At 47.8% G+C, this 26097-nt stretch overlaps 2 long non-coding RNA genes across 2 annotated transcripts; both read left to right on the top strand.

Moving 5' to 3' along the window:
* Nucleotides 1-20629: 20629 nt before the first annotated feature.
* LOC146683665 (uncharacterized) lies at nucleotides 20630-21250 on the top strand. The gene is made up of 3 exons (XR_014917666.1): nucleotides 20630-20794; nucleotides 20892-21069; nucleotides 21156-21250. It is a non-coding gene; the product is annotated as an uncharacterized LOC146683665 (long non-coding RNA).
* Nucleotides 21251-24251: 3001 nt separating this feature from the next.
* LOC146683666 (uncharacterized) lies at nucleotides 24252-25771 on the top strand. Its single transcript, XR_014917499.1, has 3 exons — nucleotides 24252-25246; nucleotides 25344-25521; nucleotides 25608-25771. It is a non-coding gene; the product is annotated as an uncharacterized LOC146683666 (long non-coding RNA).
* The last annotated feature ends 326 nt before the right edge of the window (nucleotides 25772-26097 follow it).

The following is a 26097-nucleotide window of genomic DNA, read 5'->3' on the forward strand; positions in this document are numbered from 1 at the left end:
ACACAGGAAGAACCGTACCTGGTGTAATGTAATTGGCCTCATCCAACAGTACAGGCCCTGGTGAAATGTAGATGGCCTCAGCCGGCAACATGCGCTCTGGTGAAAGGTAGTCTGCCTCAGCCAGTAGCACAGGCCCTGTTGTGGTGAAGATGGCCTTACAGGAAGCACTGTCCCTGGTGTAATGTGTATTTCCTCAGCCAACAACACTGGCCCTGGTGTAATGGGGATGGCATCAGCCAGCAACACAAGCCCTGATGAAATGTGGATGGTTTGGGCCTGCACCACAGGCCCTGGTTTAATGTGGATGGTATCAACGGGCCTGTGGTACTGGCCAATACCATCCACATTACACCAGAGCCAGTGTTGTTGGATGGGGCCATTCACATTACACAAGGGCCTGTGGTGCTAGCCAATACCATCCACATTACACATTACGCTGAGGCCATACACTTTACATCTGTTACGTTCCCCTGGGGGGGGGGTCTAGGCGTTAAGGGGGAAGCAACAAAAGTGACCAGGTCAGAAAAAGAAGTTCAGGGAGGCAAAACAGTTAAATAAAACAGTTTTATTGAAGTAATTCAACTAAAAGAGACGGACAAGCCGTTATCACCATAAAACACAAACAAAACTCAGGCGTTGGTCAAAATAAAGCAAAAAGTCAAAAGGAAAGCGCAGCTCACTAGCTGGACAACACACTACACAGCTCACTAGCTGGACAACACACTACACAGCTCACTAGCTGTAACCACACTCATGGCACTCAGGCCCAGAGCTCACCCTGCTCTGGGCTTAAATACCTTTAATTGCTGATGGGAGTCAGCTGTACAGGAGGGTAAGGTGGCACCTCAGGCAGAAGAGGTGGTGGGACACGCCCACACAGGCACCTTCAGGAGGAGGCCCAGCTAGGGCCGTAACAACATCAAGGACAGTGCTTCCTGTAAGGCCATCATCAGCACACCAGGGCCTGTGGTGCTGGATGATGCCATCAACATTACACCAGGGCCTGTGCTACTCGTTGATGCCATCCACATTACACCAGGGCCTTTGGTGCTGGCCAATACCATCCACATTTCAACAGGGCCAGTGTTGTTGGCTCAGGCCATCCACATTACACCACTGCCAGTGCTTCCTGTGATGCCATCATCACCAAACCAGGGCCTGTGGTGCTTGCTGAGGCCATCCACATTACACCAGGGCCTGTGCTACTCGTTGATACCAACCACATTTCACCAGGGCTTGTTTTGCTGGCTGATGCGATCCACAATACACAAGAGCCTGTGCTTCTGGCTGAGGACATTCACATTACACCAGGGCCTGTGGTGCTGGCCAATACCATCCATATTTCATCAGGGCCACTGTTGTTGGCTTAGGCCGTACACTTTACAACAGGGACACTGCTTCCTGTGAGGCGATCTTCACCACACCAGGGCCTGTACTGTTGGATGAGGCCATCCACATTACACCAGGTACAGTTCTTCCTGTGTGGCAATCATCACCAAACCAGGGCCTGTCGTGCTGGATGAGGCCATCCACATTTCACCAGGGATTGTGTTGCTGGCTGATGCGTTCCACAAAACACAAGGGCCTTTACTACTGGCGGAGGATATTCACATTACACCAGGGCCTGTGGTGCTGGCCAATATAATCCACATTTCACCAGGGCCACTGTTTTTGGCAAAGGCCATACACATTACACAAGGGACAGTGCTTCCTGTGAGGCCATCTTCACCACACCAGGGCCTCTGCTGCTCGTTGATGCCATCCAGATTACAACTGGGCCTGTGGTGCTGACCGATATCATGCACATTTCACCAGGGTGTGTGGTGGTGACCAATAACATCCATATTTCACCAGCGAAAGAGTTGTTAGATGAGGCCATCCACATTACACCAGGGCCTGTGCTACTGGCTGAGGACATTCACATTACACCAGGGCCTGTGGTGCTGGCCGATACCATCCACATTACACCAGTTCCAATGGTGTTGGCTGAGGACATTAACATTGGAGCAGGGACTGTGTTGCTGGCTGAGGCCACCTATATTTCACGAGGGCCTGTATTGATGGCTGATGCCATCCACAATACACCAGGGCCAGTGATTTCTGTGAGGCCATCTTCACTAGACCAGGGTCTGTGCTGCTTGCTGATGACATCGAAAATACAGCAAGGCCAGTGATTCCTGTGAGGCCATCTTCACCAGACCAGGGCCTGTGCTGCTAGCCATCCAAATTACCCAAAGGCCTGTGTTGCTGGCCGAAAACAACCACATTTCACCAGGGCCTGTGGTGTTGCTGGATGAGGCCATCCACATTACACCAGGGCCTGTGCTACTTGTTGATACCATCTACATTTCACCAGGGCCATCCAACAGTGTTGTTGGATGAGGCAATCCACATTAGACTAGGGCTTGTATTGCTGGCTGATGCAATCCACAATACACAAGGGCCTCTGCTACTGGCTGAAGACATTCACATTACACCAGGGCCTGTGGTGCTGGCCAATACCATCCACATTTCACCAGGGCCTGCGTTGCCGGCTGAGGCCAACTACATTTGACCAGGGACTCTGCAACTCGTTGATTCCATCCACATTACACCCGGGCCTGTTTTGCTGTCCGAAACCATCCACATTTCACCAGGGCTTGTGTTGCTGGCTGATGACATTCACAAAACACAAGGGCCTTTGATACTGGCTGATGCCATCCACATTACACCAGGGCCAGTGGTGTTGGTTGAGCACATTCACATTACACCAGGGCCTGTGCCAATACCATCCACATTTCACCAGGGACAGTGTTGTTGGATGAGGCCATCCAGATTACACCACTGCCAGTGCTTCCTGTGATGCCATCATCACCACATCAGGGCCTGTGCTGCTCGTTGATACCATCCACATTTCACCAGGGCTTGTGTTGCTGGCTGATGCGATCCACAATACACAAGGGCCTCTGCTACTGGCTGAAGACATTCACATTACACCAGGGCCTGTGGTGCTGGCCAATACCATCGATATTTCACCAGGGCTACTGTCGTTGGCTGAGGCCGAAAACTTTACATCAGGGACAGTGCTTCCTGTGAGGGCATCTTCACCACACCAGGGCCTGTACTGTTGGCTGAGGCCATCCACATCACACCAGGGCCTTTGGTGCTGGCCAATACCATCCACATTTCACCAGGGCCACTGTTGTTGGCTGAGGCCGTACATTTTACACCAGGGAGAGTGCTTCCTGTGAGGCGATCTTCACCACACAAGGTTCTTTGCTGTTTGCTGAGGCCATCCATATTACAACAGGGCCTATCCTATTGGGTGAGGACATTTACATTTCACCAGGGCCTGTGTTGGTGGCTGATCCCATCCACAATATAAAAAGGCCTGTGCTACTGGATGATGCCATCCACATTGCAACAGGGCCACGGCTCCCTGTTAGGCCATATTCACAACACCAGGGCCTGTGATGCTTGCTGATACCATCCTCATTTCACCAGGGCCTGCGTTGCTGGCTCATGCCATCCACATTACACCTGGGCCAGTGCTCCCTGTGAGGCCATCATCACCACATCAGGGCCTGTGCTGCTCGTTGATACCATCCACATTTCACCAGGGCTTGTGTTGCTGGCTCATGCCATCCACATTACATCAAGGCCTTTGCTGCTCGTTGATGCCATCCACATTACCCCCGGGCCTGTGGTTATGTCCGAAACCATCCACATTTCCCCAAGGCTTGTGTTGTTGGATGAGGCCATCCACATTACACCACTGCCAGTGCTTCCATTGAGCCCATCATCAACACACCAGGGCCTGTGGTGCTGGATGAGGCCATCCACATTATACCAGGGCCTGTGCTACTTGTTGATACCATCCACATTTCACCAGGGCCATCCAACAGTGGTGTTGGCCGAGGACATTCACATTACACCAGGGCTTGTGGTGCTGGCCAATACCATCTACATTTCACCAGGGCCAGTGTTGTTGGATGAGGCCATCCACATTACACCAGGCACAGTGAGGCCATCTTCACCACACCAGGGCCTTTGCTGTGGGCTGAGGCCATCCACATTACACCAGGGCTTGTGATCCCGGCTTCTACCATCCACATTACACCTGGGCCTTTGATGCCGGCTTCTACCGGTATCACAGGCCGGTAGAAGCCTGGTGTAATGTATCCTGGTGTAATGTGGATAAGTTACACCAGGGACAGTGCTTCCCTTGAGGCAATCTTCACGCCACCAGGGCCTCTCCTTCTCGTTGATGCCAACCACATTAAACCTGGGCGTGTGGTGCTGGATATCTTGCACATTTCACCAGGGCCAGTGGGGTTGGCAAAGGCCATTCACACTACACCAGGGTGTGTGATGCTGACCAAAACCATCCATATTTCACCAAGGATAGTGTTGTTAGATGAGGGCATCAACATTACAACAGGGCCTTTTCTACTAGCTGAGGCCAACTACATTTCACCAGTCCCTGTCTTGGTGGCTGATCCCATCGACAATATACAAAGGCCTGTGCTTCTGGCTGATCCAATCCACATTCCACCTGGGCCAGTGCTCCCTCTAAGACCATATTCACCACACCAGGGCCTGTGCTGCTGGCTTATACCATTCTCCTTTCACCAAGGCCTGCGTTGCTGGCTGAGGCAAACTACATTTGACCAGTGACTGTGCAACTCGTTGATTGCATCCACATTACACCCGGGCCTGTTTTGCTGTGACAATACCATCCACATTTCACCAGGGCCTTTGGTGCTGGCCAATACCATCCACATTTCACCAGGGCCACTGTTGTTGGCTGAGGCCGTACATTTTACACCAGGGAGAGTGCTTCCTGTGAGGCGATCTTCACCACACAAGGTTCTTTGCTGTTCGCTGAGGCCATCCATATTACAACAGGGCCTATCCTACTGGGTGAGGACATTTACATTTCACTAGGGCCTGTGTTGGTGGCTGAGTCCATACACATTACACCAGGCAAAGGGGTTCCTGTGAGGCCATCTTAACCACACCAGGGACTGTACTGTAGGATGAGGCCATGGAAATTACACCAGGGACATTGCTCCCCGTGAGGCCATATTCACCACACCAGGGCCTGTGTTGCTGGCTGATACCATCCTCGTTTCACCAGGCCCTGCATTGCTGGCTCATGCCATCCACATTACATCAGGGCCTGTGCTGCTCATTGATGCCATCCACATTACCCCCGGGCCTGTGGTGCTGTCCGAAACCATCCACATTTCCCCAGGGCTTGTGTTGCTGGCTGATGACATCCGCAAAACACACGGGCCTGTGATACTGGCTGATGCCATCCACATTTCACCAGGGCCACTGTTGTTGGCTTAGGCCATACACGTTACACCAGGGACAGTGCTTCCTGTGAGGTCATCTTCACCACACCAGGGTCTGTGCTTTTGGCTGAGGCCATCCACATTACATCACTGCCTGTGATGCCAGCTTCTACCATCCACATTACACCAAGGACAGTGCTTCCTGTGAGGCCATCTTCACAAGACCAGGGCCTCTGCTGCTCGTTGATGCCATCCACATTACACCAGGGCCTGTGGTTCTGACCGATATCATGCACATTTCAAAAGGGCAAGTGGTGTTGGCTAAGGCCGTTCACATTACAACAGGTCCTTTGCTACTGGCTTAGGAAATTTACATTACACCAGGGTGTGTGGTCTTGGCTGAGGCCAAGTACATTTAACCAGGGCCTGTGCCAATACCATCCACATTTCACCAGGGCCAGTGTTGTTGGATGAGGCCATTCACATTACACCAGTGCCTGTGCTACTTGTTGATTCCATTCACATTACACCAGGGCCTGTGGTGCTCGCCAATACAATCCACATTTCACCAGGGCCAGTGTTGTTGGCTGAGGCCATCCACATTACACCACTGCCAGTGCTTCCTGTGATGCCATCATCACCACATCAGGGCCTGTGCTGCTCGTTGATACCATTCACATTTCATCAGGGCGTGTGTTGCTGGCTGATGCGATCCACAATACACAAGGGCCTCTGCTACTGGCTGAAGACATTCACATTACACCAGGGCCTTTGGTGCTGGCCAATACCATCCACATTTCACCCGGGCCACTGTTTTTGGCTGAGGCCGTACATTCTACACCAGGGAGAGTGCTTCCTGTGAGGCGATCTTCACCACACAAGGTTCTTTGCTGTTCGCTGAGGCCATCCATATTACAACAGGGCCTGTCCTACTGGGTGAGGACATTTACATTTCACCACGGCCTGTGGTGATGGCTGAGGTCAACTACATTTCACCAGGGCCTGTGTTGGTGGCTGATCTCATCCACAATATAAAAAGGCCTGTTCTACTGGATGATGCCATCCACATTGCAACAGGGCCTGCGTTGCTGTCTCATGCCATCCACATTACACCAGATCATGTGCTACTGGCTGATGCCATCCACATTACACCAGGGCCAGTGCTCCCTGTGAGGCCATACTCACCACACCAGGGCCTGCGTTGCTGGCTGAGGCCATCCTCATTTCACCAGGGCCTGCCTTGCTGGCTGATGCGATCCACAATACACAAGGGCCTGTGCTACTGGCTAAGGCCATTCACATTACACCAGGGAGTGTGGTGCTGACCAGTACCATCCATATTTCACCAGGGCCACTGTTGTTGGCTGAGGCCATACACATTACACCAGGGACAGGGCTTCCTGTGAGGCCATCTTAACCACACCAGGGACTGTACTGTTGGATTAGGCCATCGACATTACATCAGAAGACATTGCTCCCTGTGAGGCCATATTCACCACACCAGGGCCTATGCTGCTGGCTGATACCATCCTCATTTCACCAGGCCCCGCGTTGCTGGCCCATGCCATCCACATTATATCAGGCCCTGTGCTGCTCGTTGATGCAATCCACATTACCCCCGGGCCTGTGGTGATGTCCGAAACCATCCACATTTCACCAGGGCCAGTGTTGTTGGATGAGGCCATCCACATTACACCAGGGCCTGTGATGCCGGCTTCTACCATCCACATCACACCAGGGACAGTGAGGCCATCTTCACCACACCAGGGCCTTTGCTGTGGACTGAGGCCATCCACATTACACCAGGGCCTGTGCTACTTGTTGATACCATCCACATTTCACCAGGGCCATCCAACAGTGGTGTTGGCCGAGGACATTCACATTACACCAGGGCCTGTGGTGCCGGCAAATACCATCCACATTTCACCAGGGCCAGTGTTGTTGGATGAGGCAATCCACATTACACCAGGGCTTGTGATCCCGGCTTCTAAAATCCACATTACACCAGGGACAGTGCTTCCTGTGAGGCCATCTTCACCCAACCAGGGCCTCTGCTGCTCGTTGATGCCATCCACATTACACCTGGGCCTTTGATGCCGGCTTCTACCGGTATCACAGGCCGGTAGAAGCCTGGTGTAATGTGGATACGTTACACCAGGGACAGTGCTTCCCTTGAGGCAATCTTCACGCCACCAGGGCCTCTCCTTCTCGTTGATGCCAACCACATTAAACCTGGGCGTGTGGTGCTGGATATCATGCACATTTCACCAGGGCCAGTGGTGTTGGCAAAGGCCATTCACACTACACCAGGGTGTGTGATGCTGACCAATATCATCCATATTTCACCAAGGACAGTGTTGTTAGATGAGGCCATCAACATTACAACAGGGCCTTTTCTACTGGCTGAGGCCAAATACATTTCACCAGTGCCTGTCTTGGTGGCTGATCCCATCCACAATATACAAAGGCTAGTGCTATTGGCTGATCCCATCCACATTACACCTGGGCCAGTGCTCCCTGTGAGGCCATATTCACTACACCAGGCCCTGCCTTGCTGGCTCATGCCATCCACATTACATCAGGGCCTTTGCTGCTCGTTGATGCCATCCACATTACCCCCGGGCCTGTGGTGATGTCCGAAACCATCCACATTTCACAGGGGTTGTGTTGTTGAATGAGGCCATCCACATTACACCACTGCCAGTGCTTCCATTGAGGCCATCATCAACACACCAGGGCCTGTGGTGCTGGATGAGGCAATCCACATTACACCAGGGCCTGTGGTACTTGTTAATACCATCCACATTTCACCAGGGCCATCCAACAGTGGTGTTTGCCGAGGACATTCACATTACACCAGGGTCTGTGGTGCTGGCCAATACCATCCACATTTCACCAGGGCCAGTGTTGTTGGATGAGGCCATCCACATTACACCAGGGCCTGTGATGCCGGCTTCTACCATCCACATCACACCAGGGACAGTGAGGCCATCTTCACCACACCAGGGCCTTTGCTGTGGACTGAGGCCATCCACATTACACCAGGGCTTGTGATCCAGGCTTCTACCATCCGCATTACACCAGGGCCTGTGCTACTTGTTGATACCATCCACATTTCACCAGGGCCATCCAACAGTGGTGTTGGCCGAGGACATTCACATTACACCAGGGCCTGTGGTGCCGGCAAATACCATCCACATTTCACCAGGGCCAGTGTTGTTGGATGAGGCCATCCACATTACACCAGGGCCTGTGATGCCGGCTTCTACCATCCACATTACACCAGGGACAGTGAGGCCATCTTCACCAAACCAGGGCCTTTGCTGTGGGTAAGGCCATCCACATTACACCAGGGCTTGTGATCCCGGCTTCTACCATCCGCATTACACGAGGGACAGTGCTTCCTGTGAGGCCATCTTCACCCAACCAGGGCCTCTGCTGCTCGTTGATGCCATCCACATTACACCTGGGCCTTTGATGCCGGCTTCTACCGGTATCACAGGCCGGTAGAAGCCTGGCGTAATGTATCCTGGTGTAATGTGGATAAGTTACACCAGGGACAGTGCTTCCCTTGAGGCAATCTTCACTCCACCAGGGCCTCTCCTTCTCGTTGATGCAAACCACATTAAACCTGGGCGTGTGGTGCTGGATATCATGCACATTTCACCAGGGCCAGTGGTGTTGGCAAAGGCCATTCACACTACACCAGGGTGTGTGATGCTGACCAATACCATCCATATTTCACCAAGGACAGTGTTGTTAGATGAGGCCATCAACATTACAACAGGGACTTTGATACTGGCTGATGCCATCCACATTACACCAGGGCCAGTGGTGTTGGCTGAGGACATTCACATTACACCAGGGCCTGTGCCAATACCATCCACATTTCACCAGTGCCAGTGTTGTTGGATGAGGCCATCCACATTACACCACTGCCAGTGCTTCCATTGAGGCCATCATCAACACACCAGGGCCTGTGGTGCTGGATGAGGCCATCCACATTACACCAGGGCCTGTGCTACTTGTTGATACCATCCACATTTCACCAGGGCCATCCAACAGTGGTGTTGGCCGAGGAGATTCACATTACACCAGGGCCTGTGGTGCTGGCCAATACCATCCATATTTCACCAGGGCCAGTGTTTTTTGATGAGGCCATCCACATTACACCAGGGACAGTGCTTCCTGTGAGGCCATCTTCACCCAACCAGGGCCTCTGCTGCTCGTTGATGCCACCCACATTACACCTGGGCCTTTGATGCCAGCTTCTACCGGTATCACAGGCCGGTAGAAGCCTGGTGTAATGTATCCTGGTGTAATGTGGATAAGTTACACCAGGGACAGTGCTTCCCTTGAGGCAATCTTCACGCCACCAGGGCCTCTCCTTCTCGGTGATGCCAACCACATTAAACCTGGGCGTGTGGAGCTGGATATCATACACATTTCACCACGGCCAGTGGTGTTGGCAAAGGCCATTCACACTACACCAGGGTGTGTGATGCTGACCAAAACCATCCATATTTCACCAAGGACAGTGTTGTTAGATGAGGCCAACTACATTTCACCAGTGCCTGTCTTGGTGGCTGATCCCATCCACAATATACAAAGGCCTGTGCTACTGGCTGATCCCATCCACATTAAGCCTGGGCCAGTGCTCCCTGTGAGACCATATTCACCACACAAGGGCCTGTGCTGCTGGCTTATACCATCCTCCTTTCACCAGGGCCTGCGTTTCTGGATGAGGACAACTACATTTGACCAGGGACTGTGCTACTCATTGATTGCATCCACATTACACCCGGGCCTGTTTTGCTGTCCGAAACCATCCACATTTCACCAGGGCTTGTGTTGCTGGCTGATGACATTCACAAAACACAAGGGCCTTTGATACTGGCTGATGCCATCCACATTACACCAGGGCCAGTGGTGTTGGCTGAGGACATTCACATTACACCAGGGCCTGTGCCAAGACCATCCACATTTCACCAGGGACAGTGTTGTTGGATGAGGCCATCCACATTACACCAGTGCCTGTGCTACTCGTTGATTCCATTCACATTACACCAGGGCCTGTGGTGCTGGCCAATACCATCCATATTTCACCAGGGCCAGTGTTGTTGGCTTAGGCCATCCAGATTACACCACTGCCAATGCTTCCTGTGATGCCATCATCACCACATCAGGGCCTGTGCTGCTCTTTGATACCATCCACATTTCACCAGGGCTTGTGTTGCTGGCTGATGCGATCCACAATACAGAAGGGCCTCTGCTACTGGCTGAAGACATTCACATTACACCAGGGCCTGTAGTGCTGGCCAATACCATCGATATTTCACCAGGGCCACTGTTGTTGGCTGAGGCCATAAACTTTACATCAGGGACAGTGCTTCCTGTGAGGGCAACTTCACCTCAAGGCTCGTTGATGCCATCCACATTACCCCTGGGCCTGTGGTGATGTCTGAAACCATCCACATTTCCCCAGGGCTTGTGTTGCTGGCTGATGACATCCACAAAACACAAGGGCCTGTGATAATGGCTGATACCATCCTCATTTCACCAGGGCCAGCGTTGCTGGCTGATGCCATCCACATTACATCAGGGCCTGTGCTGCTCGTTGATGCCATCCACATTACCCCTGGGCCTGTGGTGCTGTCCGAAACCATCCACATTTCCCCAGGGCTTGTGTTGCTGGCTGATGACATCCACAAAACACAAGGGTCTGTGATACTGGCTGATGCGATCCACATTTCACCAGGGCCACTGTTGTTGGCTTAGGCCATACACTTTACACCAGGGACAGTGATGCCATCTTCACCACACCAGGGTCTGTGCTTTTGGCTGAGGCCATCCACATTACATCACTGCCTGTGATGCAGGCTTCTACCATCCACATTACACCAAGGACAGTGCTTCCTGTGAGGCCATCTTCACCCGACCAGGGCCTCTGCTGCTCGTTGATGCCATCCACATTACACTTGGACCTGTGGTGCTGACCGATATCATGCACATTTCACCAGGGCCAGTGGTGTTGGCTAAGGTCATGCACATTACACCAGGGCCTTTGCTACTGGCTTAGGACATTTACATTACACCAGGGTGTGTGGTCTTGGCTGAGGCCAAGTACATTTCACCAGGCCTGTATTGGTGGCTGATCCCATCCACAATATGCAAAGGCCTGTGCTACTGGCTGATGCCATCCACTTTACACCAGGGCCAGTGTTGCTGGATGAGACCATCCCCATTACACCACTTCCAGTGCTTCCTGTGAGGCCATCATCACCACACCAGGGCCTGCGTTGCTGGCTGAGGCCATTCACATTGCACCAGGGCTAATGTTCCCTGTGAGGCCATCTTCACCACACCAGGACCTGTGATACTGGTTGATTCCATCCACATTAAACCAGGGCCAGTGGTTTTGGCTGAGGACATTCACATTACACCTGGGCCTTTGGTGCTGGCCAATACCATCCACATTTCACCAGGGCCAGTGTTGTTGGCTTAGGCCATCCACATTACACCACTTCCAGTGCTTCCTGTGAGGCCATCATCACCACACCATGGCTTGTGTAGCTTTCTGATGTGATCCACAATATACAAGCTTTCTGTACTACTGGCTGAGGCCATCCACATTTCACCAGGGCCAGTGTTGTTGGTTGAGGCCATCCACATTACACCAGGGCCTGTGATGCCGGCTTCTACCATCCACATAACAACAGAGCCTGTGCTACTGGCCTAGGCCAACTACATTTCACCAGGGCCTGTGCTAGTCATTGATGCCATCCACATTATACCAGGGCAAGTGGTGCTGTCCGAAACCATCCACATTTCACCAGGGCCAGTGTTGTTGGATGAGGCCATCCACCTTACACCACTGCCAGTGCTTCGATTGAGGCCATCATCAACACACCAGGGCCTGTGGTGCTGGATGAGGCCATCCACATTTCAACAGGGATTGTGTTGCTAGATGATGCGTTCCACAAAACACAAGGGCCTTTACTACTGGCTGAGGATATTCACATTACACCAGAGCCTGTGGTGCTGGCCAATATAATCCACATTTCACCATTCGGACTCAATGTCCCCAGTCTCCCTCTGAATGCTGTTGAAGCTCTGCCGGAGGTGTGCGTTCAAGATCTCGCCTGTTCTTGGCTGAGGCCATCCAAATTACACCAGGGACAGTGCTGCCTGTGAGGCCATCATCACCACACCAGGGCCTGTGGTCCTGGCTGATACTATCCACATTACAAAAGGGCCTGTGCTGCTAGCCTTCCACATTACCCAAGGGCCTGTGTTGCGTCAGAAAAGATAAAACCATAAATATGTATTTCTGATTCTTCTATCAAAAGTTACAGCTGTCTTTAAGAAGACCATGAGAAACGCTTTATTTCACCACGTTAGTGCGTTTCTCGCTATTACATGCATTTGAATGGAGTTCTCGCCGGACATAAAGTAGTTTTCATTTTGTGAATAACTTCAAAATCTTAGCTCACACAGCTTCAAAACCTGTTTGTCCAGCACGGGGATATTGAATTCTATAAGATAAAGCCATGAATACGTATATCTGAATCTTCTATCAAAAGTTACAGCTATTCATATGAAGTTGTACAAAAACGCTTTATTTCGTCAAGACAGTGCGTTCTTCACTGTTACATGCATTTGAATGGAGTTCTCGCCCGACACAAAGTATAGGTTTTCATTATGTAAATAACTTGGAAATCTTAGCTCAAACAGCTGCAAAACCTGTTTTCCCAGCACGGGGACCTTGAGTTCTATAAGATAAAGCCATAAACAAGTTTGTCTGAGTCTTCTATCAAAAGTTACAGCTATTTATATGAAGTTGTACAAAAAAGCTTTCTTTCGCCAAGACAGTGCGTTTCTCACTCTTACATGCATTTGAATGGGAAACTCGACCGGAACAAAGTATAGGTTTTCATTATGTGAATAACTATGAAATCTTAGCTCAAACAGCTGCAAAACCTGTTTTCCTAGCACGGGGACATTGAGTTCTATAAGATAAAGCCATAAACATGTGTATCCGAGTCTTCTATCAAAAGTTACAGCTATTTATATGAAGTTGTACAAAAACGCTTTCTTTCGCCAAGACAGTGCGTTTCTCACTGTTACATGCATTTGAATGGGGAACTCGACCGAAACAAAGTATAGGTTTTCATTATGTGAATAACTTGGAAATCTTAGCTCAAACAGCTGCAAAACCTGTTTTCCTAGCACGGGGACATTGAGTTCTATAAGATAAAGCCATAAACATGTGTATCCGAGTCTTCTATCAAAAGTTACAGCTATTTATATGAAGTTGTACAAAAACGCTTTCTTTCGCCAAGACAGTGCGTTTCTCACTGTTACATGCATTTGAATGGGGAACTCGACCGAAACAAAGTATAGGTTTTCATTATGTGAATAACTTGGAAATCTTAGCTCAAACAGCTTCAAAACCTGTTTTCCCAGCACGGGGACCTTGAGTTCTATAAGATAAAGCCATAAACATGTTTGTCTGAGTCTTCTATCAAAAGTTACAGCTATTTATATGAAGTTGTACAAAAAAGCTTTCTTTCACCAAGACAGTGCGTTTCTCACTCTTACATGCATTTGAATGGGAAACTCGACCGAAACAAAGTATAGGTTTTCATTATGTGAATAACTTGGAAATCTTAGCTCAAACAGCTGCAAAACCTGTTTGCCCAGCACGGGGATATTGAGTTCTATAAGATAAAGCCATACACATGTGTGTCTGAGTCTTCTATCAAAAGTTACAGCTATTTATATGAAGTTGTACAAAAACGCTTTCTTTCACCAAGACAGTGCGTTTCTCACTGTTACATGCATTTGAATGGGGAACTCGACCGAAATAAAGTATAGGTTTTCATTATGTGAATAACTTGGAAATCTTAGCTCAAACAGCTGCAAAACCTGTTTTCCCAGCACGGGGACCTTGAGTTTTATAAGATAAAGCCATAAACAAGTTTGTCTGAGTCTTCTATCAAAAGTTACAGCTATTTATATGAAGTTGTACAAAAAAGCTTTCTTTCGCCAAGACAGTGCGTTTCTCACTCTTACATGCATTTGAATGGGAAACTCGACCGAAACAAAGTATAGGTTTTCATTATGTGAATAACTTGGAAATCTTAGCTCAAACAGCTGCAAAACCTGTTTTCCTAGCACGGGGACATTGAGTTCTATAAGATAAAGCCATAAACATGTGTATCCGAGTCTTCTATCAAAAGTTACAGATATTTATATGAAGTTGTATAAAAACGCTTTCTTTCGCCAAGACAGTGCGTTTCTCACTTTTACATGCATTTGAATGGGGAACTCGACCGAAACAAAGTATAGGTTTTCATTATGTGAATAACTTGGAAATCTTAGCTCAAACAGCTGCAAAACCTGTTTTCCTAGCACGGGGACATTGAGTTCTATAAGATAAAGCCATAAACATGTGTATCCGAGTCTTCTATCAAAAGTTACAGCTATTTATATGAAGTTGTACAAAAAAGCTTTCTTTCGCCAAGACAGTGCGTTTCTCACTCTTACATGCATTTGAATGGGAAACTCGACCGAAACAAAGTATAGGTTTTCATTATGTGAATAACTTGGATATCTTAGCTCAAACAGCTGCAAAACCTGTTTTCCTAGCACGGGGACCTTGAGTTCTATAAGATAAAGCCATAAACATGTTTGTCTGAGTCTTCTATGAAAAGTTACAGCTATTTATATGAAGTTGTACAAAAAAGCTTTCTTTCGCCAAGACAGTGCGTTTCTCACTCTTACATGCATTTGAATGGGGAACTCGACTGAAACAAAGTATAGGTTTTCATTATGTGAATAACTTGGAAATCTTAGCTCAAACAGCTGCAAAACCTGTTTTCCCAGCACAGGGACCTTGAGTTCTATAAGATAAAGCCATAAACATGTTTGTCTGAGTCTTCTATCAAAAGTTACAGCTATTTATATGAAGTTGTACAAAAACGCTTTCTTTCACCAAGACAGTGCGTTTCTCACTCTTACATGCATTTGAATGGGAAACTCGACCGAAACAAAGTATAGGTTTTCATTATGTGAATAACTTGGAAATCTTAGCTCAAATGGCTGCAAAACCTGTTTTCCTAGCACGGGGACATTGAGTTCTATAAGATAAAGCCATAAACATGTGTATCCGAGTCTTCTATCAAAAGTTACAGCTATTTATATGAAGTTGTACAAAAAAGCTTTCTTTCACCAAGACAGTGCGTTTCTCACTCTTACATGCATTTGAATGGGAAACTCGACCGAAACAAAGTATAGGTTTTCATTATGTGAATAACTTGGATATCTTAGCTCAAACAGCTGCAAAACCTGTTTTCCTAGCACGGGGACCTTGAGTTCTATAAGATAAAGCCATAAACATGTTTGTCTGAGTCTTCTATCAAAGGTTACAGCTATTTATATGAAGTTGTACAAAAACGCTTTCTTTCACCAAGACAGTGCGTTTCTCACTGTTACATGCATTTGAATGGGAAACTCGACCGAAACAAAGTATAGGTTTTCATTATGTGAATAACTTGGAAATCTTAGCTCAAATGGCTGCAAAACCTGTTTTCCTAGCACGGGGACATTGAGTTCTATAAGATAAAGCCATAAACATGTGTATCCGAGTCTTCTATCAAAAGTTACAGCTATTTATATGAAGTTGTACAAAAACGCTTTCTTTCGCCAAGACAGTGCGTTTCTCACTGTTACATGCATTTGAATGGGGAACTCGACCGAAACAAAGTATAGGTTTTCATTATGTGAATAACTTGGAAATCTTAGCTCAATTAGGGGCCGCTAGGGAAAAACACGGTGATGCCGGGCCAGGTTAGGGTCGGTTAGGGAAAAACGTGGTTAGGTTTCCGTAGCGGAAACCTAACCACGTTAGGGTCCGCTAGGGGAAAACACGGTGACATCGGGTCATGTTTTCCGCCCACCACCTCCTTTTATGTTCCTTATTTCCTAACCTGGCTCGTTTTTCTGATCTGACCAATAACGGGTCAGACCGTTTTTTTTGTTTTTTTTTCTGTATGGGACCATCATGTTTTTTCACAACATTCATAACAACACACTTTCATCGACACAACCAGCAATGATTCATGCACAGCACAGCCATTCAAACGGCATTCACTCCTTCATAATGTAGCCGGATGGGCTACTCTACTCGCCTTTCTTTTTCTCTCTTTCTCGCTCTGCTACCGCAGCAGAGTGAAGCTGACCCCCCACCCACTTGAAACGTAAAGGCAAATAGGCGGAGCGGTTAGTGCTACGTTTGTGCAGATTTGTGCAGGTAAAATTAGCGTTTGTGCTGCTACAGTTTTTGAGATATTAAACATTATTTTATAGGTCATTCAAAGGTCACCATCCCCCCAGACTGCTCCAAAACGGGCCAAAATGGTCTACTTTTTTAGTGCTACGTTTGTGCTGATTTGTGCAGGTAATATTAGCGTTTGTGCTGCTACAGTATCTGAGATATTAAAAGTTATATTTTTTGCTGATGACATCACCATCCTCCCAGACTGCTCCAAAACGGGCCAAAATGGTCTACTTTTTTAGTGCTACGTTTGTGCTGATTTGTGCAGGTAAAATTAGCGTTTGTTCTGCTCTGGTTTCCGAGATATTAAACATTATTTTATAGGTCATTCAAAGGTCACCATCCCCCCAGACTGCTCCAAAACAAACCAAAATGGTCTACTTTTTTAGTGCTAGGTTTGTGCAGATTTGTGCAGGTAAAATTATCGTTTGTGCTGCTATGATTTGAGATATTCTGTTATGGTTTACTGCTGAAAAATGACCTTTCACTTTGTGTGTCCACTTGTTCAATAAAGTTCTGTTAAAAAACCCTCTTGTTGTATTTAATCAGCTAAATTTGTAATGAGTGTATTTTTTTTTTTAACTTCAATTTCTTTACTTCAATCACTTTTTGTTCATAAAACCACGATGCAAATGCTTGAGTATTTTCTTTTTTTTTTTTTAGAGTGGATTAAAAAAACTTTATTGAAAACTACATTTGAACATTTTACACTCCCATGACCACTTTTTGAGAAACGAACAAGCTCGCAGTCTTTTGCATCAAATACACATTTTCTGGCGGAAAAAACTATTATTTGGCATTACTGTGTCTGAAGGATTCTTAGAACAGCGTTCATCTGATTTCTGAACAAGGTAAGCTTACATTTAAAATACTGAGATTTTAGTTACTGAGTTAATACATGATATAGCTAACTGTTTGGATCAAAAGGATTTTTTTTCAATGTTAAACATTTTCAAAAATGTCCAAGAAAAAAGTTTCTAAAGCACTTTAAAACATGTAGCACACTGGACTAAAGTGCTGTACAGTACATAGGTTAAATAGTCAGACTCTTTAATAAACTCACAAATTCAATAGCTCCATCTTAAAAACAATAATTCCACAAAATATGAAAGTGTAGATTGGTGGAGAGCTTGGGGGAGGGGTTGCTCCTGGCTGTATATATAGTTCAGAAATCACGTTTTGCTCCATCATAATCATAGTGTGTTTTTTGTTTTGTTTTTTTTTTTGTTTTTTTTGTTTTTAAAGATGCCTCGAAAGCCATCTGTAGACAAGGTTTCCATTTTTGCAATTCTTTGCAATTCAAAAGAGGCCATAGTCCAAAATGGCAAAATAGCCACTCCAGCTGCATCAGTCTGGAAAGAGCTGAGTCAGCAGCTAGAAGACAAGATGTCAGCAAAGGCCCTGTACACTTTTGTGAAGCTAAATAGACACAACATCTGGTCAGCTTTGGAAATCAGTGATCAGGAAAGTAATAGTGAAGGAGAGTTAGATTCACATTGCATTTCTCCTGGACAAGAAAACTGTCAAGCTTTTGAACTAGAAGTCCCTTTTGAGGACTGGGTTAAATTTATTCCTGAAAAGGTTGAATACAATGACAAGTTTTCTCCTACCCAAAAAAGGGAATACACAATTTTGAAACCTGGCACTTGGACTCATATCATCAACGATCTTATATGGAAGAAGATCAAAAATACATGTACACTTGTGTTCCGTAGAGCAAAGGTCCATCCAATTGTCAACAATAATTATCTGGACATCAGAGGCGACTGTAAGGAGTGTCATGGGCAGTTAGAAATGTCATGTGACAGACAGCCAGCAATTAATAGTCCAATAGTACTCCAGTGTTTCATGAGAAATACAGATTTCTCCCTGCACACTGTCCACTCCAAGCGGTTCATGTCTGGAAACCTGGGTGATCGCTAAAGAGCTGTGTGAGGGCAGAATGGAACCAGCTGTATGGAGTTCGCTCGTGACTGCTTTAAGTCATACAGAATAGATATCAGAGCCTTAAACAGGCCGACTTCTGCTAAATGGGTCAAACTGGGCAGAAAGTATACAAACACATAACATCCTTATAGAATATGATGTAACACTATAGATCAACTTACCTCAGAATATATAAAGCATATAAACAATTACAGCAATATGATACAACAAACACAGCAGTACTACTAATCCAAAATACTCAAAGCTTCATAGAACTGAAACAAACATTTATTTTTAGTTCCATTCTGCTGCTGATACATACTTTATTTTTCTGAACATTAAACTTGTTGCTTCCTTTCATAGTGTGTAACCTGAATGCCCTGGGTACTTTCTCCCACACTGAAAACACTGGAATGATCAAATTATTTGAACATAAGACTGATTCAGGACAGACAATTAGTTATTTTAAACTTTCCTAGCAGTCCTTCACAAACAGGGAACAGTCTGTCTATTCTCTCCATCTGTCAGCTGCTGCTGACTCTTCCTCCTCCTCTTCCTCACATACTGCTGAGATTGTCCTGGTGGATCATCAGGGGTGCAAAACCTCACAGATGATATGCAGCAGTGGGTCCCTCAGTCTGTCCTCACTCTGGACACTTGCAGTTGTCACACATGGAAATCAAATGTGTGATAAGCTGCAGGATTCAAACACAAGTGTAACTTATAAATACATGTTCATACTTTTATTCCACAATCAGAGAGAAAGAAAAAGAGAGAGAGTGCAGGACAGACAGACAGGTGACAGTCTCAGGTGTACACACTGCTACAAAACAGCACCAGAGAAGGAGGATTTAGTGTTTGTGTTATTACGAGTGCTAAACAAGAAGAGTTCCCAGATGGTACAGTGGACATATGTGTGACTCCTGTGATTAAAGCATCTTTCTTTCAGCTTAAGGAGTGAACCGTCAGCTGACTGACATGACTAACTTTAATTACGCATAAAATCATCACATTCTCTGTAAGATTAAAGTCAGCTATTCAACGGTGAATATTTTGAAGTAAAGGCTTTAAAACCAAGTTAGTACAAACATCGCTAATGTCACATAACTTTCCCGACATGTTGCCAACAGTAATGTTTTAATGTTCTTCATTATAAAAACATTTGCGCTTAAATAAGTGACATAATATTCAGTACTTACTTCTGAAAGTTTACTCTTTGTCCGCTCCGCTTCTGCCGTTTTTTAAATTATCCACACCACCGCCGCACTATGAAGTCTGGGATATGTTGGGCCATGAAGGCTACACCGACCCATCCTTAAAATTCAAGGAAATTAAGGACGCATTTGAGGGCCGCATTTCGAGCAGCCTTTGAATTGGGACAGTCTTCGGCTGTGTCCCAATTAACAGACTGCACGCTTGAAGTATGCATTTTAAGTGCGGTTACGTCACCGCCACGCGACGACGGCTGTCCCAATTCGAAGTGTACTTCAAATGCATACTCCAAATGCGCCGTCGATTTCCCCAAATATCAAGCGTGGTCCGGTGCACGCTTCGTGGTCCCATATATCCCACAATTCATAGCGTGGCGGTGGGTGTGGATAATTTTTCCGCAAAATACGGCAGAAGGGAGCAGCTGAAGAGGGTTTTTTTTTTTCCAAACTTTATTGAAATCATAAAGCGAACAGTCAGTCATTCCAGTTCAGTTTGTACATACAAGGCAAATAAGAGTAATGAAATAAGAAGGATAAATAAATAAAGGATAAAAAAAGAAAAAAAAGGGGGGGGAGTGTGACAGACTTCATAACAACTTTGTACTTGAAAGTTGTGACAGCTCATTCGTTAAACATTTCTGAATGAATTTCAATCAATGATAAACCTTTTTTATTGGAAGTTAATTTAAGAGAGTGTAAGTAATATTCAATTTCAATCAAAAACAAATTAAATGATGGGGTTGAGTTTTGAAATTTACATTTATGTATATGGAATTTCCCTAATAAGATGGAGCGGCCGAAGAGTGAACTGTCAAAAGTACTGAATATGACGTCACTTATTTATGTGCGAATGTTTAATAATTAAAGTCAGTGTCATGGTCCGGGTGTGTGCCAGTGTGTCTCCCTCCGAGCCGGCGTCTCCACCCCTGGGAGGGGCCTCAGTGTTTTTGCTGATCGCTGACATCTGTGGGTAATTAGCCGGGGGACTCATAAGGCCAGCGTTCTCAATCTCTCTTCGCCAGATTCTCTGCTAAACATCAGTCAGTGCAGGCCACCACCATAATTTCCTTACGTGTTTTTTTGTGAATCACCTTTGCTTCACTGTATGTTTGTTTTTTGTGCGCCTCCCTTTTTCAGCTACACCTAACTGTTAAACCCCTGGCGAAGAGCTTCTACTTGGATGCTGGACCTTCTGGCAGTCCCTCAGGCTACCACCAAAACTACCTACCTGCCTCTCTGCCTCCACGCCAGGAGTTTTTGGATTTACACACCCGGATTACTCCCCCTCTATGTCATCTCCGACCTCCGTTGGCAAGTACGCAGTACGAAGGAGGATTTTAAGCCAAACAACATATTCATATGCCTCCTTATCTATGTTTGAACATTTGCATTCTGTTACAGTGACCCCGACCTTTTCCTGGACCTTTTGTGACTTGCTTTCCAGTCCAATCCCCGGAATAGCTGTCCTTTCTGACCCGGACCAGATCATTATTTAGTTAACGTCTACGCTCACGTTTTGTTTATGAATATTTTGTGTGCACATTAAACATTATTCTTAAAATATATTTACGAGCTGTTCGGCGTCTTGCGTTTGAGTCCTGTCACTCGTCTGAAACGGTCCCGGCCGTAACAGTCAGTCATATATCCACAAACACAACACGCTGAAGGTCAGTGATATATGTATATGTGTGTGTATATATATATATATATATATATATATATATATATATATATATATATATATATGTGTATATATATATATATATGTATATATATGTGTATGTATGTATATATGTGTATATATATATATATATGTGTATATATATATATATATATATATATATATATATATATGTATATGTATAAAAACACCCAGCACGCCCCTGCGGGCGGTTTATCCTTCAAGCTCGGGTTCTCTACCAGAGGCCTGGGAGCTTGAGGGTCCTGCGCAGTATCTTAGCTGTTCCCAGGACTGCGCTCTTCTGGACAGAGATCTCCGATGTTATTCCCGGGATCTGCTGGAGCCACTCGCCGAGCTTGGGAGTCACCGCACCTAGTGCTTCGTGCACAGCCTTATTAGATTCTGGTTCTGAACAGAATTTAATCAGTCTCGATCTCGCTGAACGATTAGGCGTTCCGCTCGTGCGCCTTGAGCCGCCCATTCCAGTTAGAGCGATTAATAACCAGGTTTTCACTAGAATTTCTTTTCGCACTGGTCCAGTGTCACTGTGCACTTCGGGGAATCATAGGGAAAAACTCACCTTTTTTGTCCTCGATTCACCTGATACTCCGCTCACTTTGGGTTATCCCTGGCTGTGCTTACACAATCCGCACTTGGATTGGGAGGGGCAAAGGGTTGTCAGCTGGAGCCCTTTTTGCCACTCCAATTGTCTGACTTCCGCCCGTTTTCCCGGCCCGGGGGAGGCTACGGGGACTGACGAATATGTCCCCGATCTCTCAGGGGTGCCGCCTGAGTATCATGATTTGCGGGAGGTATTCAGTAAGATCAAAGCGCAGTCCCTACCGCCCCATCGCCCTTATGACTGTGCGATTGATTTGCTCCCCGGAGCGTCCCTGCCCAAGAGCCGGTTATATAGTATCTCTAGGCCTGAACGTGCTGCGATGGAGGAGTATATTAGGGATTCACTAGCGGCTGGGTTAATCCGTCCGTCTTCGTCCCCCGTGGCGGCGGGGGGTTTTTTTGTAGACAAGAAGGATGGGTCTCTTCGGCCGTGTATTGATTTCAGGGGCTTGAATGACGTCACTGTTAAAAATAAGTATCCCTTGCCACTCATTAGCTCCGCTGTTGAATCGCTACAGGGTGCCACGGTGTTCACTAAGTTAGATCTTCGCAATGCTTATCATTTGGTGCGAATCCGTCAGGGAGACGAGTGGAAGACCGCGTTTAACACCCCCCTGGGTCATTTCGAGTATCTCGTTATGCCTTTCGGTTTAACGAACGCTCCAGCGGTGTTTCAGGCCCTAATAAATGACGTCCTGCGGGATTTCCTCGACCGTTTTGTGTTCGTCTATTTAGATGACATTCTTATTTTTTCTAAGTCTTTGGCTGAGCATCATTCACATGTCCGTGCTGTCCTTCAACGCCTCTTGGAAAACAGACTGTATGCCAAGGCTGAGAAATGTGAGTTTCATTTGACATCGGTCTCTTTCCTGGGATACATCTTGGCAGGGGGGCAGGTGAAGACGGATCCGGCTAAGGTGAAGGCGGTCACTGACTGGCCTGTGCCTTCTACTCGCAAGCAACTCCAGGGGTTTTTGGGATTTGCGAATTTCTATCGTCGGTTTATAAGGAACTACAGTCTAGTGGCGGCTCCGCTTACACGCCTTACCTCTACGAAGCTTCCGTTCGGCTGGTCCGCCGAAGCTGACAGCGCATTCACGGAGCTGAAACATCTGTTTTCTACTGCGCCCATCCTCGCTCAACCCGATCCGTCTAAGGCTTTTATTGTGGAGGTGGATGCTTCTGATGTGGGGGTGGGGGCTGTGCTTTCACAACGTGCCGGCCCCTCCTCTAAGCTGCGGCCGTGCGCCTTTTTCTCTCGGCGGCTTTCACCAGCGGAACGGAACTATGATGTGGGGGACCGGGAGCTGCTTGCCGTTAAGTTGGCGTTGGAGGAGTGGCGTCATCATCTGGAAGGCGCGGCGCTACCGTTCCTGGTGTGGACGGATCATAAGAACTTGACGTACCTACGCGGTGCGAAGAGGTTGAATGCACGTCAAGCTCGTTGGTCGCTGTTTTTCGCACGTTTTAACTTTTCCATTTCCTATCGCCCGGGTTCCAGAAACACCAAACCGGATGCCCTCTCTCGGCAGTTTGACTCTGAGACGGGTCCGGCGGAGTTTTCCACCATTCTTCCGGCCGGCTGTACGGTGGGAGCTATTACCTGGGAGGTGGAGGACGCCATCGACCGGGGCCTCCGGACGGAACCGGATCCGGGCACGGGACCGCCTAACCGGCGTTTTGTTCCCGCGGCTGCTCGCTCCAAGGTACTGGAATGGGTGCACGCTTCGAGGTTTGCGTGTCACCCGGGCAGGGGCAGGACGACTTCTATGGTTAAGAGACATTTTTGGTGGGCCACTCTGGATAAAGATGTTCGGGAGTATGTGGCTGCGTGCCCTGTGTGTGTCAGGTGTAAGTCGCGTACTCACCGTCCTGCTGGGCTGTTGCAGCCGTTGTCTACGCCTCATCGCCCTTGGTCCCACATCGCCCTGGATTTTGTTACGGGACTCCCGGTTTCGGCTGGGAAGACCACTATTCTCTCGGTCGTGGATCGGTTTTCTAAGGCTGCTCATTTCGTCGCTTTGGAGAAGTTGCCCACTGCGGCTGAGACGTCTACGTTGTTGTTGGACCATGTTTTTCGGCTTCATGGCATTCCTGTGGAAATAGTTTCGGACAGGGGTCCGCAGTTCTTGTCCCAGGTTTGGGGTTCTTTTTGCGCTGCTTTGGGGGCCAGGCCTTGTCTGACCTCTGGTTACCATCCTCAGACGAACGGCCAGACGGAACGTTTAAATCAGGAGCTGGAGGCCGCGCTCCGCTGTGTGACCTGTCATAACCCTGCGACTTGGGCCTCGTATCTGCCGTGGGTGGAATATGCCCACAACTCCTTGGTTTCGTCTGCTACTGGGTTGTCACCGTTTGAGGCCTCTTTGGGTTATCAGCCGCCCCTGTTTCCGGTGGAGGAGGCTGATCTTGCTGTCCCCTCGGTCCAGCATCATCTACAGCGCTGCCGTCGGGTCTGGTCTCGTACGCGGGAGGCGCTGTTGCGAGCTGTGGCTCGCCAACGTCGCTGTGCCGACCGTCGCCGGTCTCCTGCGCCTGTTTACTCACCGGGACAAAAGGTGTGGCTCGCCGCGAAGGACATCCCTCTCAGGGCATCCCTCTCAGGGCATCCTCCCGCAAGTTGTCTCCTCGTTACATCGGCCCCTATTCTGTGGACAGGGTCCTCAGCCCTTCGGCTGTCAAGCTCCGTTTGCCTGCTGCCTTGCGGGTTCACCCGGTCTTTCACGTTTCTCAGGTGAAGCCGGTGGTGTCTAGTCGTCTGTGCCCGCCTCCGGTGCCCCCGCCTCCCGCCCGGCTCATTGACGGGCATCCTGCGTTTTCTGTCCGGCGCATTCTGGATGTGCGGCGGCGGGGTAGGGGGCTGAAGTTTTTGGTGGACTGGGAGGGTTATGGGCCGGAGGAGCGTTCTTGGGTTCCTCGTTCTTTGATGCTTGACTCTGTGATGGTTTCTGATTTTCTTAGGTCACGTCGTGGGGCAGGTGCTGGTCGGCCGCCGGGTGGCGTCCCTTGAGGGGGGGGTACTGTCATGGTCCGGGTGTGTGCCAGTGTGTCTCCCTCCGAGCCGGCGTCTCCACCCCTGGGAGGGGCCTCAGTGTTTTTGCTGATCGCTGACATCTGTGGGTAATTAGCCGGGGGACTCATAAGGCCAGCGTTCTCAATCTCTCTTCGCCAGATTCTCTGCTAAACATCAGTCAGTGCAGGCCACCACCATAATTTCCTTACGTGTTTTTTTGTGAATCACCTTTGCTTCACTGTATGTTTGTTTTTTGTGCGCCTCCCTTTTTCAGCTACACCTAACTGTTAAACCCCTGGCGAAGAGCTTCTACTTGGATGCTGGACCTTCTGGCAGTCCCTCAGGCTACCACCAAAACTACCTACCTGCCTCTCTGCCTCCACGCCAGGAGTTTTTGGATTTACACACCCGGATTACTCCCCCTCTATGTCATCTCCGACCTCCGTTGGCAAGTACGCAGTACGAAGGAGGATTTTAAGCCAAACAACATATTCATATGCCTCCTTATCTATGTTTGAACATTTGCATTCTGTTACAGTGACCCCGACCTTTTCCTGGACCTTTTGTGACTTGCTTTCCAGTCCAATCCCCGGAATAGCTGTCCTTTCTGACCCGGACCAGATCATTATTTAGTTAACGTCTACGCTCACCTTTTGTTTATGAATATTTTGTGTGCACATTAAACATTATTCTTAAAATATATTTACGAGCTGTTCGGCGTCTTGCGTTTGAGTCCTGTCACTCGTCTGAAACGGTCCCGGCCGTAACAGTCAGTCATATATCCACAAACACAACACGCTGAAGGTCAGTGATATATGTATATGTGTGTGTGTATATATATATATATATATATATATATATATATATATATATATATATATGTATAAAAACACCCAGCACGCCCCTGCGGGCGGTTTATCCTTCAAGCTCGGGTTCTCTACCAGAGGCCTGGGAGCTTGAGGGTCCTGCGCAGTATCTTAGCTGTTCCCAGGACTGCGCTCTTCTGGACAGAGATCTCTGATGTTATT

Source organism: Copadichromis virginalis, linkage group LG22 (genome assembly GCF_057382275.1).
Source record: "Copadichromis virginalis isolate Kocher_CV1m ecotype Utaka linkage group LG22, C_Virginalis_male_GT1.1, whole genome shotgun sequence".
NCBI classification, from domain to species: domain Eukaryota; kingdom Metazoa; phylum Chordata; class Actinopteri; order Cichliformes; family Cichlidae; genus Copadichromis; species Copadichromis virginalis.